The following is a 24785-nucleotide window of genomic DNA, read 5'->3' as shown; positions in this document are numbered from 1 at the left end:
CGTCCATGGGATGTTAGTCTTCCAATCATTTTCTCGGAAGAAAAACTGTTTTTGGAGAATGATTTCTTTCACTGGAAAGGACGGTGTAATTTGTTTCTAATTATGAGCAAAAGTGAAACACTATTTGATTTTTCACATTTCTGCTTAATTCAAATAATTGCTAGTGTAGCATACAATTATATGGATACAGATATGCAGAGCGAAGTTTCTGATAAAAGTTCATATTTACTCGGGTTGTAACTAGGGCTGACAAAGTTAACGCGTTAACGCAAATTCATTTTAACGCCATTAACATTTTTAACGCATGAACGCAACTTCAGTTTTTAGGTTGTGGCAAGTGTGTTAAATCCAAACTTACGCTGAATTTTGGTGAGGAATAACTGGTGTGGCCATTTTAAAAGAGGTCCCTTGACCTCTGACCTCCAGATATGTGAATGTAAATGGGTTCTATGGGTACCCACGAGTCTCCCCTTTACAGACATGCCCACTTTACGATAATCACATGCAGTTTGGGGCAAGTCATAGTCAAGTCAGCACACTGACACACTGACAGCTGTTGTTGCCTGTTGGGCTGCAGTTTGCCATGTTAAGATTTGAGCATATTGTTTTATGCTAAATGCAGTACCTGTGAGGGTTTCTCGACAATATCTGTCATCGTTTTGTGTTGTTAATTCATTTCCAGTAATAAATATATACACATACATTTGCATAAAGCAGCATACTTGCCCCCTCCCATGTTGATAAGACTATTAGATACTTGACAAATCTTGACAATTCAAATAAATGAGTAGAACATTATTAATAAATTAGGTACTAACAATCAGAACCGATAGGGCATGTCTATTATATATATATAAGATATATATATCTTAAACAGACAAACATTTCTATTCATTCCAAATCATAAGATAAAGAATAAATCAAGCCAGGAATGTAAATCAACATGACTCCTGGAAACCTGCATTTGAGCCATGAAACCCCTCAGCAGGGTCTGTTTCGGTCAGCTAAGCTTGGCCATATTTCATACTGACATGCATACATGAAGTTATGATACCCCAGCCGACAGCCACACTAGGACTGCAGCAACATGAACATGGGGAGATTTCTGGTGAACAGATATTTCACAAATGTTGCTAGAAGGTTTATCATTTAACAAATGCATTTCCATGTAAATCTCTCGTCCTGTACAGTAACTCCATTCCATGTCTTGGTTTACCGCCATGCGTCTGTTCTGTTCTAGTGGAATGCTAAAAGCAGTTTAGAGTATAGTAGATACTCTGTACACTTATTATGGCCTGCCAAATTACACACCACCATATCCCCTTTCCTTTCTAACCAGTGCTTTCTAACACACAAAATCATAACTCAGGTGTCATTCAGACGCAGAGAGAGAGCTCTTGAAAGCTGTGTGTGTGTTCTCGTGTTAATCCCTGCATGCAACCGCACCGGTGACATGACTGCCTGTGTGTTTGTGTGCATGCATGTGTGTAAAATGCTGCATGCCTCTGTACCAGTGCAATACGTGGGATCCCACACGGTGACTGGCACCGGGACACCCACCTACTTTATGGTATGTGTGTGGGACTCTGTGAGTGTGTGTGTGTGTGTGTATGTGTGTGTGCAACTTGAGCCCCTCCACGTGACAGCTCTAGTCCCATCCTGCCCATTCACCCATAATGACTGGCCCTCCTGAGACACACACACACACACACACACACACACACACACACACACACACACACACACACACACACACACACACACACACACACACACACACTCCCAGCATGGGTGACTTCCGACATGGGAGTTCTCTGGCATTTTCCCAGAGCCTCTTCCTCGGTTCACAGCTAAACGTGAAAATGATGCACTGCACGGACTTCAAAGCTCTCTAAGTGTGTGTGTGTGTGTGTGTGTGTGTGTGTGTGTGTGCGTGTGTCTGTGTGCGTGCCAGGGGAGAATAGGGAATGAAAGGCACACCTAAGCAAAGAGTAGAGATGTCAGGTAGGAATGGTGCAGCTCCGAGAGGCAGAGACCTATAGTGAAGAGATGAGACAAGTTCATACATGTCAGAAGCTGATCCTGTGTCAGCCTGCATCTACATTCCTCTCTCTCTCTCTCTCTCTCTCTCTCTCTCTCTCTCTCTCTCTCTCTCTTTCTCTCTGTGTGTGGGGGGGTGAATGCTATTCCTTTTGATCAAGTGAATCTGGTGGGCGAAATTGACTCATGTGTGGCCCTGATGTGTTTGCGTGTGTCTAAGTGCACTCGGCACAAAATGGGCTCATAATGTCATTTTAATGACGCTGTAATAGCCTAATAATGAGCAGCCAATAATCATCATTTGCCTAATGGGCATAGCTTCACAGCTAATCACTTGGACATGGCTGTGGGTTTCAGTCTTTTCTTCTCTTCCCTCTCCTCACCCACAGATGTGAGGGTAACACGGCTGTAAAGCAGCAGTTGTCAGCAGGGCGTTTGGCTGAGGACGTTCATTACCGACGAGGAGGAATTGTTATGTTTCCAATAAAATGTTGCATAAGTGACTTTCAGTCAGTTCTGTTTCCACCAACTACCTTTATGTGCTTTTATCTAAGATGACACTATTACAGAATGAATGAAGCATCAGTGACTCTGATACTTCACTGCTGCTTCCCACCTAAGATGGCATTTTTTTTTTCAATCAACAAATGTCTCTCTTCTGGTCCACACGTACCCCGTGAGGTTTTTATCACCAGCAACAAGGCAAAGGCCCCCGTCTGGACTGATTACGTACTCCCCAACACCCCCGCTCTGTTATTATGTAACAGTGAGTGGCAGCATTACATGAATGCTTTGTCTACAGTAGAGGAACTGCAACGTCAGCCTTTATTGAATCCTCTCTTTTTCAATATGCCAACTTTTCTTCTTCATCCAAGTTTTAAAACTTTGTTGAGATTTTTTCAGATTTAGAAAAAAAAGTCTTCTTTTGGCCATGCTAGTGGTATGACTCGAAGGATGCCAATGTCGGTCTATCCACCACTTTGATCCAGACTGAAATACCTCAACAGTTATGGGTTGAATTACCATTGAACTTGGTACAGACTTTCATGGTACCCAGAGGATGAATGCTAATGACTGTAGTGATCCTCTGGCTTTTCCTCTAGTGCCACCATGAGGATCAAATTTGTAGTTTTGGGTGAATGTCTCACCAAATATTTCATGGATTGACATGAAATTTGGTAGAGACAACCATGTCCTCCTCAAGTTGAATCGTAGTAATTTTCATGATCCTCTGACTTCTAGCACCATCATCAGGTCACTTTATTTTTCCAATAATCTCAGGTAAAGCCACAACGAGGAACTTTCATTTTTGTGTTGATTTTGGCGGTCCCTCTGGATAAAAGCGGTAGTGTTTCCTAGCACCAGAGTGCTTTTAGAAAACCTCTCATTTTACTGAAGCATGGTCTGACAGTGTGCCCCGCTTAGTCCTGGTTCTGGTTCTCCTGTAGCCTCCCTTCGCCTCCAGCCAATACGGCCTGGGCCTCCAGCAGCGTGGTGTCGGTGTTGGCTCCCAGTGGGGACCGGTGGAGAGCTCTGATTCTGGCCGGAGAAGGAGCTGCTGCTGCCGGGTGCGGAGCTCTCCACCTTCCACCTTCCACCTTCCACCTCCCGCCGGAGCTCCGACTGCAGGTCCCCAAATCTGTGTCTGTCTGCGGTTGGCTGGCTGCTGCCGGAGGCCCCACTGGAGTCTGAGCTGAAGGGGTTTCTGGTAAACCTGCGTGATTTCCCATCAGCCTCAGCTGTACTTTGTGTTCAGTGCTAATTAGCAAATGTATTATGCTAACAAGGTAAACCAAGATGGTGAACATGGTAGACGTTACACCATCTTGCCGTCGGCATTTTAGCTTTGTTTTTTTGAGCACGTTAGCATACTGAGATTAGCATTTAGCTCAAAGCACCTGAGAACAGGCCCTCAAGCATGCCTGTAGACTAGTCTTGTTCATGAGCATTGTAACAGAGGAAGGTCGTACTTTAGAGAGTTTTTCTAAAATTCGGACATGAGTTAGGGCCATTTTTGTAGTCCTCTCTGACTGATTTAGATTTTTACAATGTTATTGTGTATCTAGTTTCCACCAGCTGACCTGATCTACACGACAGTAATGTGAATGTCAGCTGCAGATGTAGACGTTAATAAAACACTCCTTTATTAGTACCTAGACCTGATTGATTACTTAACACCACGCCGTTTCCAAGCGTCTGCAGTCACTCAAGGAGACTACAAAATGACATTAGGCATTTATTTTGGCCCCGACATCCCCGTGCTCACATTTTTCTAAAGTAGGTCGTTGCTTGAAAGCTTCCCCGTAAAATGCTGTCACTCTATTAATGACTATTAATAAAAAGTTTCATACTGCAAACTTTCAGTGCAGGCTGTAATGAAACCTGTATTTTACTCTATCAGTGCCTGTCATCACCGTCAGCATACAGTCAATACGTGGAAACTCTTTGGTTGTGCTGAAATACTTAGCGGTGATGGCGTGACATCTCAGAAAGAGACACCAGCTTTTGGGTTTAAATCTTCCTGTCAGCACGCATACACCCTGCTGAAGTTGTCCTTGTATGAGACGTCCTCCCCCTGCTGATCTGTGACGTCCTGACCTCCAACCTCCCCGGAGGGTTTCAAGACAAAACTCTCCAAGAATCACATAATTATATGTTGTTCATCACGGTGTTGTTAATGTCCTCCTTTACATGCTGTCTGCTCGTCTTCACTGTCTCTTTTAGTAGATATAGATGGATTGTAATTCCTCCATTGTCCCCCCCTGTGGACACTCGGTATGTAACAAAACCCCGCAACTCGCAAAAATGGCTTAACCAGATGGCTTGCAGCAGAGCCGTCCTGCAATGAAATCCACTTCTCCTCTTTCTCAAAGTCTTGACGGCTCCCCCTTTCACTTTGCTTTATGTCTGCTCTTTAGTCAAAGACAGAACCTGAGTGTCCCGCTGCACTATAACGCCACACAAAACACCGGCACTGGTTACAATGGCGTTGTTGTCTATGGTGCTCTTTATTGTGGCTATAGGCTAGTCTATAAAAAAGATCTCACCTCGTGAAAGCCGGGGTGTGGTGGGAGGTGTTATGCATGTGTGTTTGGAGCCCTCTCTCTCTCTCTCTCTCTGTTTTCCTCATTCACTTTTTTTTTTCTGCCAAGTTGCGTCATGTTGGGAGAGTTTACCGCCAGCTGGAAACTGCATTCACAAACAGCAGATATACACACAGATTTCCATGTGGACCTTGTCATGCCTACTGGCCAGGCTGTTGTTTGTGTGTGTGTGTGTGTGTGTGTGTGTGTGTGTGTGTGTGTGTGTGTGAGGAGAGCAGGACCCTAGCGAGCGGCATGTCTCTTGCTCTCCCTGTGGGAACATAGGTGGCCATTGTTGGGTGCTCAGAGTGGCGGGCAGATGGAGGCGAGTTGCTGACGGTAAAGCTGGAAGGAAGCCCAAAAATACTGGGGCAACTGGGCTCACTGGCCTGTGTGTCCGTGTGTGTGTGTGTGTCTGTGTTGGGAGTTCTTCGTGGTAATACCCAACACCCAACATGTGCACACACATACACACGAAACACACACCCCGACCGTCCTCCTCTTTATTAATTTAATTATCTGTGTGGAACGGATTTTGCAGCCAAGCCCTCATTCCCATACCACAGTAAACGGAGGCCCTGTCTACATGTGTACAGATCATTTTTAAAAAGCTGATATTTTTCCTTTACATTTGGGTCTGGAGATTTGTGTCACAGAAGCAAATATTTTTTAAAATGCCTTCCAGTGCAGATTTTGAAAAACTCTGGTTCTTTGTATCTGTGTGGACGTGTGAAACGGAGCGAATGATGACGTCCTCTCCTCATTTCACGCATAACTACCATACATTGTTGCTTTGTGTAATCAGCATGCGGCAGCAACAATAACAAAGATGGCGGACCACCGGCTTTTTTTACATTTTGTTAGCATCGCTTAGACTAATTACTACTTTACATTTGAAAAAATGTTCCAGTCACAGGAGGCCAAAGCAGGGAACACATTAAACATGTCGAGGCCGAACGGTGAGTGAATGTGCTTTTGGGCGATGGAAGGCGAGGTTTGGAGCACTCAGAAGGGCTGTGGATGTGACCTGAATAACCTCCCTTTCCTCATTTATGCGTGTAAAGAGACAGTTGACGACAGCAGAGTGATGACAGTCATGCAGTTCGACCAGGAATCACAGCCCCCCCACCAACAATAACTGTTATCCAACTGACTGTAATGAAACCGAAGGAAATAAGGATGCACCGATCTGACTTTTTTAGTCCCGATACCGATGGTGATACCTGGGCTTCGGGTGTCTGCTGATACAAAGTACCGATCCGATACCAGTGTTTAATTGATTAGCTGTGTGCCTCACTTTGCAGAAGTCCCTGGGATCATTCTTTTATGTCTAAGGCTTGATTTGAACATTGCTTTCCTAACTTTGTAAAACAAAATGTGACCAATGAAAACATAGATATACATTTATTTAATTGTTATTTATTATTAAAATAATAACTCCAGCAACTGGTCAAAACTTAAACAGGAATTAAAATGGCAGTACATAATGTACATAGTATATAAACATAAAATTAAATTGTATAGATCGGCCCCTTTGTCACCGATATCCGATCCACTTATTTGAGTCAGTATCGGCCCGATATCCGATCCGGTATCGGTATCCGTGCATCCTTAGAAGGAAAGGGAGTGAGAAGGGTGGTAAAAAAATTCCTTGACCCTTAACTTGTGATCTCACTTGTGGTTACATGTAAATATTACGCCGAGCGTTAGAGGAGTTGTTTTTTGCGTTCGAGTGTGGACGGAGATATTTTTGTAAAATGAAGGAATGGAGGGGAAAATATCCGTTTTTAAAAATATCTATACCGTACTGAGTTGGGCCACTGACTGAATTTAATTTGAGGATTATGGGAAATGTAGTCAAACCAGCCCCCATGAGCTTTCATGCTATACTGCAGTGCAGTTTTACAAGTGTGCTACTGCTGCCATCATGATGGATACCAGTTTTCCAGTGGTTATGTGAAAGCATTAGTTTTATGTCACCTCAAAAAGTAATTCACATCAGTCAGGACTATAATATTTGGCGGATACTGCATTGTATCACAACTCTAACTTTGAAGCTTGACATTGGGGAAATGACCCATAGTGCAAACCCAGATGGTAAATGTGTTCTCACATGGACACCACTTTCTCTCTTCTACTTCTCAAACAGCTGGAAGTGTACCCAGAGTAGGCAGAGACAAGTGGATTTCTGCTATTCCTGGGCCATCTGCTGCTGACTGGCATAAATGTTGGGCAGCTAATGGATGTTAAATAAGGCTGTGGTCTGTGTGCAGGCCTGCGAAACACTGCGGCCTGAGGCCAGCGCTGGATCTTTACTGTATTGTCAACATTGGCTTTTAAGGATTCATTTGGTGCTCCAGCAGTGCTGTTTTTCTTTATCCCGGGGAGTTGTTGAAGGTCGGTGGTTAGAGACCAGAGAAGCAGGGTTTAAACCTCGTCCTGTGTTTATTTCATATCGACCCGATGGGCTGTTCTCCGCAAGAAAAGTGAAGAAAAACAATCTGCATCAGAAAAGGGACAATCATTATTGTATTGTAAGAGGGCAGCCACCACAGCACACATGTAATCTCCAACCCAAACTGTTTTCTGCTCAGCTTTTCCTCCTCTTTGGAAGTTTTATTTAGGTCAGAAGGAACTGCATTTACCCCTGAGAGATTACATCCAGGCGATGTAGTGAACAGTAGGAGGGTAAACTGTCCTTCTTATCTTTTTCGCTGCTATAAGCTGTCGTAAATGTAAGCCAAGTTATTCAAGTTGTTAACAGATGAAAATGGGGCATAATAAGGATGAAAAACATGACTTCACTAAATCTAAATGTAATTGAGACTGATTTATTGCTTCAGTCAAGCAAAACTGCTTAACCACTCTGTGGTTCCAGCTTCTCCAATAAAAGGATTTGCTGCTCTGTTTCACATCATCAAAATGAAATATCTTTGGCTTTTGGACCGTTGATTAAGCAATTTAAGAAATCACTTTAGACTCTGAGAATTTCAGAATTGTTGACTATTTTTTTGGCATTCCATAGCTTATACAGTTAAACAATGAAAATATTTAATTGCAATTAATTGCATGATTGTCAGTAGTTAATCGCAAATTAATCGCACATTTTTTATCTATTCAAAATGTAGCTTAAAGGGAGATTTGTCAAGTATTTGATAATCAACATGGAAGTGGACAAATATGCTGCTTTATGCAAATGCATGCATTTATTTATTATTGGAAATCAATTAACAACACAAAACAATGACAGATATTGTCCAGAAACCCTCAAAGGTACTGCATTTTGCATAAAAAAATATGCTCAAATCATAACATGGCAAACTGCAGCCCAACAGACAACAACAGCTGTCAGTGTGTCAGTGTGCTGACTTGACTATGACTTGCCCCAAACTGCATGTGATTATCATAAAGTGGTCATGTCTGTAAAGGGGAGACTCGTGGGTACCCATAGAACACATTCACATATCTTGAGGTCAGAGGTCAAGGGACCTCTTTGAACATGGCCATGCCAGTATCTTCACTCTAGCTTTAAAACTGAGCCCGCTACAACCTAACAGGACTCTGTCAAAACCGAGTATATGTCTGGACTGTGTTTGGTCAGTCTGTGAATTTGTGGCTAAAGTGTTACACAAATAGTCAGTGGTCATGTCCCTAATGTTAAATCCAGCGGTGCATGTCCACCAGGTCTGGCGAGGACACTAGGGGACGCGGTGCTGCATCCAACTGGCCGTTCAAGCGGTGACGTACCCTATTGCTGAATGAACCTGATTGGTTCCTGGTTTTCTGCTTGCCGTTTCCAAAAGGAAACAACATGGCGGCCTGCTCATAAAACTTTCTGTTATTCCGTCTAAACAATCCACCAAAATCTACTCCTGAAAACATTTTAAGCGAAAAATAGGCTATGCCAACTGCTGAGTCTCGTTTCATTTTAGAACCAGATCGCCTAATAGTTTCACTGCTTGGTCTAAGTTTCGCGAGTCGGCCGCACCGCGCTGGACGGGCTCATTTGCATAAAGGACTGTTTCCCGCCTTTTCATCTTGAGAGAGCAACGGCCAATGAGGAAACTCCAACAGTCCAGCCAGACTCAGTGACAGACTTTTGCGTTTGTAGGGCTGGCCCTCTGCGCTCCAGACAAAAATAGCAAATTGCGTTAAAGAAATTATCGGCGTTAAAGCAAATTAGCGTTATTATCACGTTCACTTTGACAACCCAAATCAAAACACATAATAGATTGTCATATGATGAAAATAATCATGATTAATTAATACGTATTTACAGCCCTGGAATAAATAGCGACTCTGCCCCTAACAGCGACTGTCAGATGACCAGCAGCTCATCACTCCCAGTGCCATTAGCAGCACACACAGATCTCCGACAGAGCACATCCTCTCAGGGACGGAAACGTCTCCAGGCTTTCAGCCTCACTGGATCTGTACAACTAGATCAGACGGTGCCTGCCTGCACACCTGCTACAGCCCTTGATGATAGTGTCAAGGGATGCACACACACACACACACACACACACACACACACACACACACACATACACACACACACACACACACACACACACAATCACACACTCGCAGAGCTACATAAGTACTTGCACACACACACCCCCTCCTCCTTCTAACCCCCAGGCATGGCTGTTGAACACCGCATCAGAGGCTCGGTATATGAGGCAGCATGTTGATTACAGCATTTAATTAGTGGTTCGTGACATGACTGTTCTGTGATGTTATTAAACCCACCCAGAGCCAATTAGACTGATTATACGCCCCTCTCCTGGTCCATTATACAACAGGCTGGCCATGTCTGCTAATAGAGTGGTCTGGTTTGGAGTCCTAAAAACCCAGAAGGGAGACGGCTTTATTTTCTTTTAGCTATGGCTTTCCCTCTGCTATAAAAGCAATTATGATTTGAATGGAGTTTTGGTTAGACGAGATGAGGTCTGTGGTCGAGACGTGCTCCAGACGGTTGCAGCGGTGTACTCAGTGAGAGAAAATAAACCATTAAAAGGAACTGAACCACACCGCCCCGAAGCCTTAAACAGCCTTAAACGCTTAAACACTCGTTCCCTTGTCCATTTAGCCAAATTCCATGTAGGTTTAATGCTAGTTATTCTATGTTAAACACAGCTGATTTACAGCACCACTGGGAAAAAAACAGCATTGAGGTTGTACAATAGCCAGTATATAACCACTCACTTAGAGACTAATCTGGGGAAGTATGCAGCACAAGCAAACAAGTCAGCAATACTGCCATAAACCTGCACATTAACACTGTGGTGTAGGAACAGATTTCACCTTTTAACCACTTTTGTGTAAGTTTTGCTTGAGAAATATGTCCAGGAGATTTGTTATATGGTACCTAGACGTCTACAGATATAAACCACTCAGACTTAATCTCCATGAAGTCCTCCTGCTGTCTACGTAATCGTCAAACTCTCTGCATAGTCATGTTATCTGGCTGCAGAAGAAGAAGACAATTCTACTTGTGCAATTTCACATTTCACACCTTTTGTATTGTATATTTCATGACTAAACATCTGATGATGGTGCAAGAAATCATGAAGATTTTCTCATTTAAAATAGCAAATTCCTAAAAGTAAAGGCATTAACGCACTGGATTTTTCGAGGTTGTAACGGGCTCAGTTTTAAAGCTATAGAGTGAAGTTACTGGCATCATATGAAACTAGAAAAACCTAAGAAATCCATCGGTACCAACCATGTCATACTAGCTGAATAACGCTCCAAACTTACGCTAAATTTTGGCGAGGAAAAACTGCCATGGCCATTTTCAAAGGGGTCCCTTGACCTCTGACCTCAAGATATGTGAATGAAAATGGGTTCTCTGGGTACCCACGAGTCTCCCCTTTACAGACATGCCCACTTTATGATAATCACATGCAGTTTGGGGCAAGTCATAGTCAAGTCAGCACACTGACACACTGACAGCTGTTGTTGCCTGTTGGGCTGCAGTTTGCCATGTTATGATTTGAGCATATTTATTTATGCTAAATGCAGTACCTGTGAGGGTTTCTGGACAATATTTGTCATTGTTTTGTGTTGTTAATTGATTTCCAATAATAAATATATACATACATCTGCATAAAGCAGCATATTTGCCCACTCCCATATTGATAAGAGGATTAAATACTAAAACTTGTTAAATACTAATATTAAATAGTCATGATTAACTATGGACAATCATGCGATTAATCATGATTAAATATTTTAATTGATGCACAGCCCTAATCAAAGCACTGTAAATCACTAGTGCTTTTAACCACAGCCCACAGTCTTCATCAGCATAAAGAGTTTGCTCAGTGGTCATTTGCTCATTGGTTTCAGTTCAACTGTGCCACTGCAGCAACCGCAGCTCCTCTGGTGAGCACAAGACATAAATCAGCCAGCAGATAACTCTATACCTCTCCTCTATCTCTATATTATGTGATATAATGGTGTTCTATTTGTAATATTAATCAGCGGAAGAAATACTGAAACTCATCCTCGGAATACGTCAAGTTGCAGCAACTTTATAGAAAACACATGGATTTTGATGTATGAAATCACTCAGTGATGAAGGCACACAACTGGACGTATGAAAACTCATTCATAAGTTACTGCCGTCATCAATTTGTCTGCTGGCACTTAACGTTTGTTTAACGACACGTCAGAGTGCACAGACACGTGATTTGCTGATGCCACCATCAGGTAACTATAAGTTCATCAAGTTACAGTCAGGAAGGCAGGAGTCGTCAATCTGTCATACGTGTCATTAGTTTGTAGCGTGTCACATCCTCCGTCGACCACAGTCATCAGTGGAGTTCTTGTTCATGCGTAATGCTTGCAGGTTTGAGGATCTGGGCCGTGCAGGGACTTGTCTCCGGGTGAAGTCACGCTCGGAGCAGTTTGGGGAGGCTGCAGATTCCTGCTTGTGGTAGTTTGGAATTCCGACAGCTGGTTTGGACGGATGGATGAGGAACTGTTGATGTGAAATCAAACAAATCAATCATCTCAAAGCCAAACTGCTGCAGGAAAGTTCCTCTGCACCTTCTCACATCGGGTTGTGTTAATTCTCCCGCTCGCGGCAACCTCTGTCGCCCTTTGTTTTAGATGAAATGGCTGAACCATTTCATCCCGGAGGATTATGGGAAAGGTGCGCCGAGTCAGCGATGTCTCGCCTTTGTGGCTGACGCTTTCTATCACATGTAATGACCTGCTCTTCAAAGCGGGCTGGAGAGAGATTAGAGTGAGGGATGTATGTTGACATTGCCATAGACTCTAACCTCAACACATGACCTGTTTTTTGATTGAACTGGAAATTCAATAACCGATGTCAGCAAATCGGAAGAGAATTGAGATCCATCGATTCTCAGGTTGATTTTGTGCCAGTAAAAAAAACATTTCGTGAGAACATGCATCAACCCCCTTAAGGTGAGGGAGTGACTTTTATTTGTCTTGTGCAGGGATTTATAATTAGGTTGAAAACTTCCAGAATAAGAATGAGGAAAAGAGAAGGCACAGATGAGCTTCCTGCATTTGTATGCAGCGCAGGGTGGATCGGCAGCTTACCTTAGCCAGCCAACACTCACAGGAAGGTTTCTCATCAGCTCTCATTGTCAGCCAGAACACTTAAGACGATTGCTTCCCCGGTGACCTGAAATGCGTGGGAGGTTGAGATGAAAGGATGTAGAGAGAAAGAGGAAGGGGTGGAGAGAGCGAAGAGGACAGGGGTGAGAGGAAGACAGTGATGAGGGAGAGGAGATGCAGCACTGATATCTCCACTGCGACATGATTCCTCCCTCTACTCTTTTGGTGATTTTCCATAAGTTTAACACGAGTGGTGGTCAGACTGACCTATGGAACTGGTGAGGATTAAAAGAGAGAATAAGCATTGGACATTCTCCTCACTGGTCATGGAGATCTAGGCATTTAGGGAGTTGAATTCCAGACAAGGATCGACGATCGCTGGTGATGCTTAGTTAAACGGGTGGAAACATAGAATGAAAAACAGGGCGTAGGCGAAAAATTTGGATTTGGGCGCTCTAGGGTTAAGCTGGGGACGCACCAAGCCGACATCAAAGAACTAGCGGTTGCCGAAGGCCACCGGTTGCGTCGGCTCACGTCGTCTTCTTCTTGGCCAAAAGTTGCATTCGAACACATCGCAAACACTACAGCTGACGGCCAACTAACACGTACGTTCTGCTCCAGCGTGAGATGAAATAACTCTCCACACCAGCAGGCGGCGGTAGTCTGTATTAATCATTCAAAAAGGGAAACCAGAAGACCGAGGACGGAGGATATACAAGCTGTTGTTATGATACATACATGAAACAAAGCGGCGTCTGCCCACCATTTTCCCACCGCTCTCACTCACCGCTTAGCTTCATTCCAGATGGCCATGCTGTTGTGAAAATACCCGTGTGTTGGAATAATCAGATTAGATGAAGATGAAAAATGAGAAGAGCCTTTTGTGTTTTCCTTTCGACTTTACTCGTTGGCTCGCTTTCCTCACGTCTGTTTCTCTTCTCGTGCACTGATTCATAAAAGCTGAACAGCCAATCAGAGTGATTTCTCTCACTGACGGGCTCCGCCACCGAAGGGCAAACGGTTGACGGTTCAGGACACACCGCAAAAAAATCGGCCGACAGACGCTCACCGACGGTCCCAAACTGTCCGACGGACGACCATCTGCTTGGTGTGTCAGGGCCTTTAGTGTTAGGGTTCAACCCCCCCAGAACCCTTACCCTATAGCCCCTTAAACCACAACACACATCAGACATCACAATGGGTTCAAGACAAAAATTCTGATTTTTATTTTCATAAATAACTGTATTTATGATAATATAAATAAATAATTGGTGCCTGATATTGTTGGCTTAAAAATGTTTAGTCAGTTTCACTACAATTTACACTTTTATTAACAAATAAGTGCGGCCAGGCAGATGAAAAAGAGAGTGAGAAAGAGAGTTACAGGGGTGAAAAGTGAGGAAGGGGGCCCACTGGCATTATTTTTTTATTTTTATTTTTTTAGAGGGCGACCAGCTCCCTCCAGAAGGTGGCACCCTAGGTGACCGCCTATATGGCCGATACCTTAATCCAGTCCTGGTGAAAACATTTTAGTCTGTGGTTTAGTAGAGGAAATTGAAATGTATGGTATTTAGCATCAGGGCCGTAGTGGCAGGTCTGATTGAACATGTCTGTGAAGGTGTCTCTGTCATTGTCCTGAATGCACAGCTATGAACTCCGTCCTCAGGTGTCTCTGTGTATGTGTGTCTTCATGTGTGCATGCCGTGCATGCACCAGGACAGAAAGCCAGCCAGTCAGTCAGTCAGTCCACTGCTTAATGAAGTCTCTTTCATTTTGGGGAGGATGAGAGGTGGATGCACTTCATTAACCTCGATGCCACTTAAAACACACACGCACACACGCACATGCACGCACACACACACACACACACACACACACACACACACACACACACACACACACACACACACACACACACACACAGACACACACACACAGGGAGAGCAGAAAAAAGACACAGGCTACATTGAGGGCGGAAGTAACTAAAGCACATGCCAGCCGGATGAAGATGGATGGCAACCTTTTCACTGGGCGCTTTATCTTGGCCCACACAAGACAAAAACAGCAGCTTTGTCCACGTCCCATTCTGTTTTTGCAGCGGTGAATAGAGAGACAATGTCTAATGACTGAAGACCTTGACGTTTATGGTTATTAATGACATGTCGGTCGGGCTTCAGATAGAGCTGCGTTGCGTTTCATTGAAAAGCAGAAACAATACCTGCTATTAAACTTCAGTACAATTCAGAGAATGTCCATCTTAATAAGTCCTGTATGTTCACGCTGAGAGAATCGTTAATGTTGAAAATGTTACTTTCAACTTCAGTTTCACTTGTTTTGTCTAGACAAGTAAGTGTCCGAATCTTGAAACAAGGATGATTACACACTAGTACTGTGTGTAATTCACTCTCTCTATTATCTATTTTATATTGCTGTGAAATAGAGATGTTAATTTAGAAAAAAAAATGTAACCGAGAACCGACCCTCGTTAACCCATTATTAACCGGTTAATTATTCCATTATTACTTGGAAAACATTTTCTTGACAACTACATTTGTTGAAGTTTCTCGCCAAAAAATACTTTTTACAAGATGACATTTGAACACATCATGATAACGTCAGAATCTACCTTCGCCCAAAAGACATTTTCACTGAATAGAGCATCATAATGTAAATCAGTGGCACCGTTTGTTACCGTTAGCTGTTAGCAGCCTGTAAGCAGCACAGTCCTGCATGGAGCTAACAGCTAACGTAAGATATCTCTCGTCCTGCTGGTTTCAAAACCTGTTTGTTGTTCGCATTGTAGCATATCAGGGACAACATTTTGATAAATCAATAGTGAGTTTACTGCGTCCTAAACACATTTTCTATTCTCCCCAAGAAGATGGAACGCCGTACGTCTCGAGCCCTGGCGGTACCTGCGGTACTGTAGAAAAACATGTTTTCAGAATTTTGGCATCGACTTGTTAACAAAGTATCGGTTCTTGTGATATCCCTATATCAAGTACTAAGTGTTTTCTGGAAAAAAGTTATCTCTTCCCACTGATGGGAACTTGCAGGACAGCATGTTAAAGCAGATTAAATGCCTTGTTTAGATAATTGCTTTCACAGAATATAATGTCCAGTGTGAGTTGGTGAAGAATGCCAAATGCTTATCTTTTTACGACCCACCGTTATCTTATCTGGTGAAAGAGCCCTGTTTCCTCGTCGTGACTCGTCTTCAGTTTTGGGTGTGACTGCATTTCCTGCTCAATTTTGATTCAGTAAGAATCCTGACTGGACTGTGAGTCGACATTTGCCTTTTAAATGCACCGGGCTGCTTCTTCATTAACCAGCACACTGATGTCGCAGTCCTCTCTGGGGTGGACATGATTCAATTCATGATACCCCTCATCTTGCCGAGTGCCTGTACCCCGTCAGCAGCCAAGGACGTTACACTTCTCAATTACCGTCCTCTGCACGTCCTCTGCCTGCCGGCTAATAACTTCAACCCGCATTCACCATCGGTTCTCATCTCTCTGGATCTTCGGATCAAAGTTTTTTGCCTGATTCAAATAGGATGTTTGTTTATGTGTGATGATTAAAGGATCACAGGATAGCTGACGGTCCCCGTCTTCCCCCTCATTTTCCCTTCGCTCTTAGACTCGCCCTCTAATTCCGTGAATCTCACGCTCGGCTGATGAATTTACAAGCTTTGTTAATTGGTTAAATTAAAAGCCATTTCCTCTTAATAGTGAAAGCTTTAGGAGCCGTTAATGGATCAGTCTATTTCGCTAAAAGCAGGAAAAGGCTGTGTTTCTGATAGGGGTGGACATTATCTAAAGGGAAGAGAAGGATGGGGCACCATAAAAGGAAGAGGGGGTCAGGCAGAGGATTCAGTGATGTCATCGATGGCACCGGGAAGCATGACTGGACTCATTGCTTTATGGACGGCTCTGGTACTTTTCCTTTCCCTCTGCCTTTTTGACTTTGACCGGCTCGACATTAACTGTTTGGTAGAATTACGCAGCGAGGCCCGTCGGAAGGCTCGGCCAAGCCCGCATTTAGCAGTGGAGTCATGATCCTGATCCATTTGATGAATGCGTCTGGGAGAAAGCCTTCATTGCTGAGCTGCCACAGAGAACACTTGACAGGCTTAATATGAGATGGCACTTTTTAGAGTGTCCTCTTACCGGCCAAGTTTCACTTTCTCTTTGAAACGAAGTGCATTTTTTCATGGATTGTTTCTTCCTATCAGAGTCTCAGTGGTATCTGATTCCTACACTTAAAGTATTTCCACATCAGGTGTGAATATACTGTACGTGCAAGATATTCGACAAAACCAAGCAGGTAGTTTAATCTTTTTGGTACGTAAGTTTGTCACTTTTTGGAGTTGTTTCTTCTGAAATTTTGCTGTCAGAAAAATGAACATTTGAGCAATGAAACCTGTGTCCAAAATTGAATGACGGTACAAGATTAGCGGCAATTTAGTAGCATGAGTTTGGCATTGTTTCTCAACCAACCTTCTACATAGTTTGTTAATTACCTGAGTCATCGTCACTGGCCATTCATAACAACAAAAGCCGTCAGATGAAGGTGAATGATTGGATCAGGAAAGAGTCTTCATTTCGCTCAAATACATAAAGATTTAGTGAGCCCGTAAACAAATAAAACCATTATGATCCGACCTTTAACACTCTGCCAGTCGGAAAACTCATTTCAAAAAACATTTCCGCGTTGCTTTGCCAAGATTGGGTAGAATTTGGCTAGAAAGACACAATAAGTAATCATAATATCTTTATAACTACATTTATGATCAAATTGATGAATGTTCTATTACACAGACTCGTGGTTCGTGTTTCAGAATCATCATCTGTGTATCTGCCACTTCCATTCCAGGATATGTACACACACAAACACAACAGTCTGACAGCGCTGGCTACTGTCAGAGGAAATGTTGCTAAGCTAGCCAGCGACACAGTCAGTGACATATAAAGATATTTATATACAGTTTACGTTTGATACAGACAATCACGGTTATGGAAAGTTAAAGTTACAAAAGAATTATTTGACATGTACTTTGATTTTTTAGTTTGGCCAACATCCTGTCCGCTAACATGGAGAGGGGGGGGATTTATGACCTACACTGCAGCCAGCCACCAGGGGGCGATTGAGATGTTTTGGTTTCACTTTTGAGGAGCTTCATGTCGTCCATCTCTATATTCAGTCTATGGTCTTAGCGGCCTCATACTGTGTTTCAAGTTATTTACCGATTTACATATTGTTCTGTTTCTTGTGTCGGACAACTGAATGAGTATAAAATAGTGATTTGATAGTGTCTCATAAAGGCTACCTGCTGACCAAGGCCATCAACAAAGGACTGGTTTTCAGATTTTGTGCTTTCGCTTTGTGTGGACATGGCCTGAGGCTCCACACGCACCTTGAGGTTGTACAGTACGGAGGTTTGAGGAGAAACAGTCACCTCTTCGCCACAGCTGGAATGTGAGGAACGTGGGGGCCGTCAGCCTCACGCCTCCCCGTAATGTCATCGGTTGCAGGCTTTTGGTATAAACGGACCACAGAGGAGGAGCGCTAACACGGAGCCTCTCTATGTCAAGGCAACTCCCACCTTTTGACTTTTCAACGCGGGCGAAGCAGCAGACTGTAGCCGGGCCTGTAGGGCGGCAGACATAGACCGTCAGACCGTGGAGTGGGAGGAAGGGTCGGCGGCCCCCTTGTCAAAATAAGGAGAGATGAAACTTTGAGGCGTCTGGAGATGAAATGAATTGCCCCCTTGGGGATAAATAAAGTTGTCTGAACTGAACTGAGTCAAACACTTTTATTCATCTAGAAATCTCTGTTAGAAATCTCCTTAAATCACACAACCTGTGCTTTTAGATGAGCATTTCCGATTCCAGTCTGTATATAAAGGTATTAGTATCTGATATGGTCACTTCAGCACGACAATGAAGATGTGACTGAACAAAACTGGCAAAAGTCCACCTCAATTTATTTCCATTGTGGCAATGGCTTTTTCAGTGTGTCCTGGCTGTCTATCTTGATGTCTGCTGTGGGGTGTTTAATCTCTTCCCTCACACTAAATTAATCAAGGCAGGCCCTGGCCCACAGAGGAGCTGCAGATTTGCGTTGCGTGAAATTACGCTATTGTGAAAAGATTCTGCTCGAGCGAAAGGAAACCTTCTTTGCATTTCTATCTTGTCTCGTATATAACCACGGTGCCACCATATGCAAATGGCTCATTACGAAACGTAAGTGGCCGTTGTGCTCTGAGATTAAACTAGCCTTTGCCAATTCCTAATCGCAGGAAAACACTCGTACATGCTTGACACCCTGATCCAACTCACATCTAACACTATATCTGGAAAAAAGATTCATAAAATCACCAAATGGTTCCAGTTTAGATTACAGGCAGACACGGTGGATCTCACTCTGCGTGGCCTCAGCAACTCGACCCTCATTTCCTCTGAGGCAGCTGAGGCGAATCCACCACAATGAAGATAAACAATCTTTGCTTTTTCTTCTGGCGAGCAGTTGTTTGGCAAAGTCCGCCAAGGCCACGTAAATTGGGGCGACATGAAGGATGTGCTGCGTGAGGTAAACAAGTACCAAAGGGATCCTTCTCTCCTTTTTCTCGTCGCGCCCTCCGGCCTATTTCTCAGCCTCTATTTATTCAAGTGCCGGAGAAAAGGAGGGGACGGTGAAAGGGTTGTATACACCTCACAGCTGGAAACTGATAGGACTTTTTACAACCCGCAGTGTCCTGCGTGTGAGAAAATGCACTAGTTGGTCCAAGTCCCTTAGAAATCTCCCCCCCTTTTTCCCAGTTCTTGGCCCCCGTTTGTGGATGACCTAAAGGTTCTCCAGTCCAGACTCACATATGTTCTCTGAAGCTCCCATACACCCTTTGTGAATCAGGGATGTGAAAAGGCTGCTTTTGTTCCTCCTGATGATGTCCACTAGTAGTTTACAGCTGGAAAACACCCTGTGGAAAAGTGGTTAACTTAACTTTGTAAAGATTTTTTGTTGCATTTTACCCAGAAAAGCAAGATTTTGTGCAATGCCCGGTACACAACCACAATTATGACTCAGCTATTATGCATTTGGAGCAGGTTGATTATCAGACTGACTTGAGTTTTCCCCTAAAGCCTTGACCAATGTGAAAACACAGGGAGGGATTTGAAAGTGTACAATAGAGCCAGAGAGGGGGGGGGGGGGTGACACATTTTTCTTCCTGTCTGTAAAATCCTTCCTTTTTTCGGGGGGCGAGGGGGATCCTTTTGAAAGGGGGCAGTATTCTTAGAGGAGGGGGGGAGTCTCTTTTTGCAGTCAGCATACAACTGAGCTGCAAGCAAAGACCCCCGTCCCCTGTTACAAACACACACACATTGTTTGACAGGACTTCTCACGTGTGTCCATATTTACAGTTAACAGCATTAAGAGAAAAAAGCTGCACGTACAGTGTGTGACACAATTTAAGGCCTACTTTGTTTCACTTGAGAACCAGATCGTTTTTCTTTGTGCTTCGATATGTTAAGTATGCACTGATCCCATTTTCAGTCCCGATAGCGATACCCGGGCTTTGGGTATCGGCCAATCCTGAGTAACCAATCCGATGCCAGTGTTTAATTAATCAGCTGTATGTCTCAATGTGTGGAAGTGACTGAGATCATTATTTTATGTGTAAGGCGACATCAGGCTTGTCTTAATCATTGTTTTCCTAACTTTATAAAACCAAATGTAACAAATAAATTAGGGCTGTCAATCGATTAAACTGTTTAATCACGATTAATCGCATGATTACAAACTGCAGCCCAACAGGCAACAACAGCTGTCAGTGTGTCAGTGTGCTGACTTGACTATGATTTGCCCCAAACTGCATGTGATGATCATAAAGTGGGCATGTCTGTAAAGGGGAGACTCGAGGGTACCCATAGAACCCATTTTTATTCACATATCTTGAGGTCAGAGGTCAAGGGACTCCTTTGAAAATGGCCATGCCAGTTTTTCCTCGCCAAAATTTAGCATGAGTTTGGAGCAATATTTAGCCTCCTTCTTGACAATGCCACTATGACATAGTTGGTACCGATGGATTCCTGAGGTTTCTATAGTTATAGTTAGCTTTAAAACTGAGCCTGCTACAACCTAAACATCGCAAGGTGCATTCACTTTTTAAAGAAATTGGTGTGGCGTTAAAACAAATTTGAGATAACACGTTGTCATTGCGTTGACTTTGACAGCCCTAAAATAAATACATAGATATAAATTTACTGAATTATGTATTATTAAAATAATAAATCGTACACCAACAACCTTTTTAACGCAGCAACAAATTGGTAAAAACTTAAACAGGAATTAAACTTCCAGTATTTAATGTATATTGTATATAAACATAGAATTGAATTCAATAGTGCAATAGTAATGTATGTATGTGTGTGTGTGTGTGTGTGTGGGCCATTCAGAGTCCAATGGGTCCATCTGCCATGTTTGAGGCCCTGCTCACACATATGCGTGCACACACAGTCACACACACACACTGCTGTCCACCTCTTGTCTCTATAGCGGCACCCTGCTGCCCAACTAAACCTAGATTATCATCCCCCCATCATGCCCCTTTTTAGTTCGCAACAGGCCTTAAAATAATTGAATCTTACAAAGATAGTCAACAAATAATTTCCCCCCAGTTTTTAGTTCTGACAATCACAAAAGAAACACCTGTTGAATGATTGTGTATATGGACATAGGGCTGCCCCCTCTTAGTCGATTAGTCAATTAAGATTTCCTAAATCGATTAGTCATTTTTTTAATGCTTTTTCATGCTGAATGACTTATTTCCAAGAAACTTTTGAGCACATCTCTGGTAAACACAAGATTTAAAGTGGTGCTTTTGTGTGATTCCTTGTTGAGGAAACAGAAATTGACATGCATCAAAAAACTAATTACCATCCAAATTTATGCTACCATTTGCACAGAAAGGGTCAATGAAATGGAGGACACCAGTCCTGACCCCAGTCGTAATCACAAAACAATAATTTTGTTACTTCTGATATACATTTCTGATAAAATACCACTAAATCTTAGTCAAAGAAAAAAGAAAAGCCAAGTCATAAGCACTGCTGAATTACCCAAGGTTGCTCACAGGACAGCTAAATGAAAAAATAATGTGAGTAAGGTGACATTTAATAAAGGGATTTCTCGTCATTTCTGACCTTGGGTGGTACCAATGAGCATTAGTGTGCACATTCATTTCTACAAATGTTGGTACCAGGCGCTAAAAACAGGCTTGCACACACACACACACCCATTTATATTTTATCATGCACACATGTGTGTGTGTTTCAGGAAGTCCTATGACCGGCCACAATCCCCCTCCTCGACTCTCCCTGACATGAATCACTTAGAACCAACACACTCTAAGCTAAATGAACACCCCCCCTCGCCCACCCTTAATCACATTAGCCTAAGTGATATGGGAACGCCAGGCCAGACACACACTCCCTCCTACTCTCTCTGTCTTTCAACCCAAATAAATAGCCACTCCTCCAGAGCTTTAACTTGTCTTAAGCTCCATCTTTGGATAATAGACCGTTTGCTCCCCCAAAGACCCCAGTGTGGAATAATGAGGATCAAGACGAGGGCAGAGAAAGCAGGTCGGGAGAAATGCAAGAGGGTGGAACAGAGGAGGAGAGCTGACACTCGGCTAATACCCGCCCCGGGACAAAACCCATCAAAACACCTGTTTTGTCAGGGTGAAAGGTCATTGTGCGGAACGACTACTGGATTTTTTTTTTATGTAGTTGACTGCTATTGGGGGTGGTGGTTGAATAACTTTTAATGGAACATTCTCATGCCTGGGTGGTGGCCGCTTTGACCAGCAGGAAAAAAAAGCTAAGGGTGGTGCTGATACTTACAACTGCGATACAATAAAGCACAATCAAGGGTCATTTTTTATGTTTTAAAAACATAAATAAAACTGCTAGCTCATAAAGAGAAAGTCTGCTGTTTGACATGTTTCAGGCCTGATAGCTTTGTATTGCGATTTCGGTTTCCACGATTTTGAAATAGATTTTTTAATCCCAGAATCGATTTCATCAATCATTTGAGTCTATGCGGAAGTAGAAGTTAGAAAGTAGAAGTTACCGCTTTTATTGTTGTAGTCTGAGTAACGTGACATCATATCCGTTCCGTATCCATCCAAAACCAAAACCAAAATAAACTGCAGTGAGACACAACGAGAAAGTATATGGCGAAGGGTCCACGTGGATACGACCTGCACCCTCACAATTTAAATCCAAAGTGGTAAACACTACACATCCAGTAAAGGATGGAAACACTTTGGGTTTCACTCATTACCGGGAAAAGCAGAGCTAGACATCACGTCTAAAGCTGCATGCTAACTCTGTCTTGAACAGGAAACGTTATCGTATCGCGGTAACGTGCGGTCAAGCCAGCCGTCGCACGCATCTCCGTGGTCAAATCAGCCGACGCTACAACTGTAGAGCACCCATATACTGACATTTATGTTAAATGCATTCATACAACGGCCCGATGGAGCTGACCATGGATGTATAAAGAGAACGGAGCTGACAGGAGAGCTAGAGACGGACTTGGAGAAGTTAGCAGAAGTATACACGTGTGACTACATCTGGTTTTCAAAATAAGGTGTTAACAAAGGGAACTGTATATACAAAATACATATATGAAAATAAGATTGATTGACAATGATTGATAAGATTGACTTCAGGACATCTCTGACTACATACATGCTGAAAATCAAACATTTTGAATGAATTAATTTCGATATTTTCCAAAGTAAAAGTCTCTAGAAGTGCATGATTGAACTTTATCCCATGGTCTAGTGTTAAAAAAGTTGACAAAAACTGCAATAAATCGCAATATCGGATCACAATACTTGTAGAATCACAATACATTACCTTGACTGGTTGCACCAAATGCAATGGCTTTAAATAATGTAATGGCTAACAACTGCACGGACAATAACACCGTTGGAGTTGCAATGCAGAGCCCATCTTCATATATCTACTCTTTGTGCCGGTACAAATGTCAAAATCGTTCAAAAACAGTGGCAATCTGGCAGCATTTCTTGTAAGTTAATATAATTTGATGCATCTGTGTGCAGAATGAACAGGGTACTGTCTGTGCAGTTCACGGACAGAATGTCTCCATGTGTGCCTTCGTTAATAATCGATGGAGGGAACTCGGTGGTTTCTGTGTTATTCTACGGTAAATAGCTCCCAGTTTCTGGCCGGCCCAGCCCATCTTTTATGGATGAGCCTCTCATATGGCTTGTCAACACGACTCACCGTCAATCTGCATCAGCTGGCCAAACAGCAGATTGACTGGCCTGTGTGAGCCTGTGTGAGCCTGTTTGAGCCTATGTGAGCCTGTGTGGGTGTGTGTGTGTGTGTGTGTGTGTGTGTGTGTGTGTGTGTGTGTGTGTGTGTGTGTGTGTGTGTGTGTGTGTGTGTGTGTGTGTGTGTGTGTGTGTGTGTGTGTGTGTGTGTGTGAGAGCGAGAGAGAGAGAGAGATAGAGGAGATGTCTGTGGTGAGTCTTTGTTGTGTTTGAGGCAGGTGGGTTTGGTTTGGTATATCATCTTCATAATTGTAGTATTTTGTTGGTGCTGGGCTTCGGGCCATCGAGTTGCCTATAGGCACCGAAGCTTTGTGCAACTTTCATCATGTTTTCATCCTGTTTTGCATTTCTTTACCTCAGCGATATTCAGAAAACTCTAGATGGAAGATAGAAGTGATTGCATACATTGGAACTTTTTTTGAGGGGCTGATTTCATATTTTCTAAGTTTGACAGGCGTATTTTTTTTATTTGCCAGAGACACTGATTATTACCTGTGAAAACAACTCCATTCGTTGTCTGTGATCACCTCTCCTCCTCATCCTCCCCTTTCATCCACTTCCTGTCACTCATCCATCCCACGCTTATCTGTCCTCCTCTTTTCCCCAGAGTTGTAAACATTCTTATTCTCCTGAGTCTTGTGTTGCTTTTTTGACATCTAACTTTCACTAACTGTCTTTTTTTTCTTTCTTCTCTTTTT

The 24785-nt window shown here is 43.1% G+C and overlaps 1 protein-coding gene and 1 long non-coding RNA gene across 3 annotated transcripts in view; one reads left to right on the top strand and one right to left on the bottom strand.

Moving 5' to 3' along the window:
* agrn (agrin) overlaps window positions 1–24785 on the top strand; it is a 349702-nt gene that overhangs the window by 61221 nt on the left and 263696 nt on the right. The gene's annotated exons all lie outside the window — the stretch shown is intronic.
* LOC141772159 (uncharacterized) lies at window positions 9631–24782 on the bottom strand. Its single transcript, XR_012594866.1, has 4 exons — window positions 24580–24782; window positions 18136–18369; window positions 12702–14537; window positions 9631–12111 (listed from the first exon to the last, which is right to left on the bottom strand). It is a non-coding gene; the product is annotated as an uncharacterized LOC141772159 (long non-coding RNA).

Source organism: Sebastes fasciatus, chromosome 8, assembly GCF_043250625.1.
Source record: "Sebastes fasciatus isolate fSebFas1 chromosome 8, fSebFas1.pri, whole genome shotgun sequence".
Lineage (NCBI taxonomy): Eukaryota > Metazoa > Chordata > Actinopteri > Perciformes > Sebastidae > Sebastes > Sebastes fasciatus.
The sequence above is the reverse complement of the archived record's forward strand: the minus strand, read 5'-3'. Positions and strand labels throughout refer to the sequence as shown.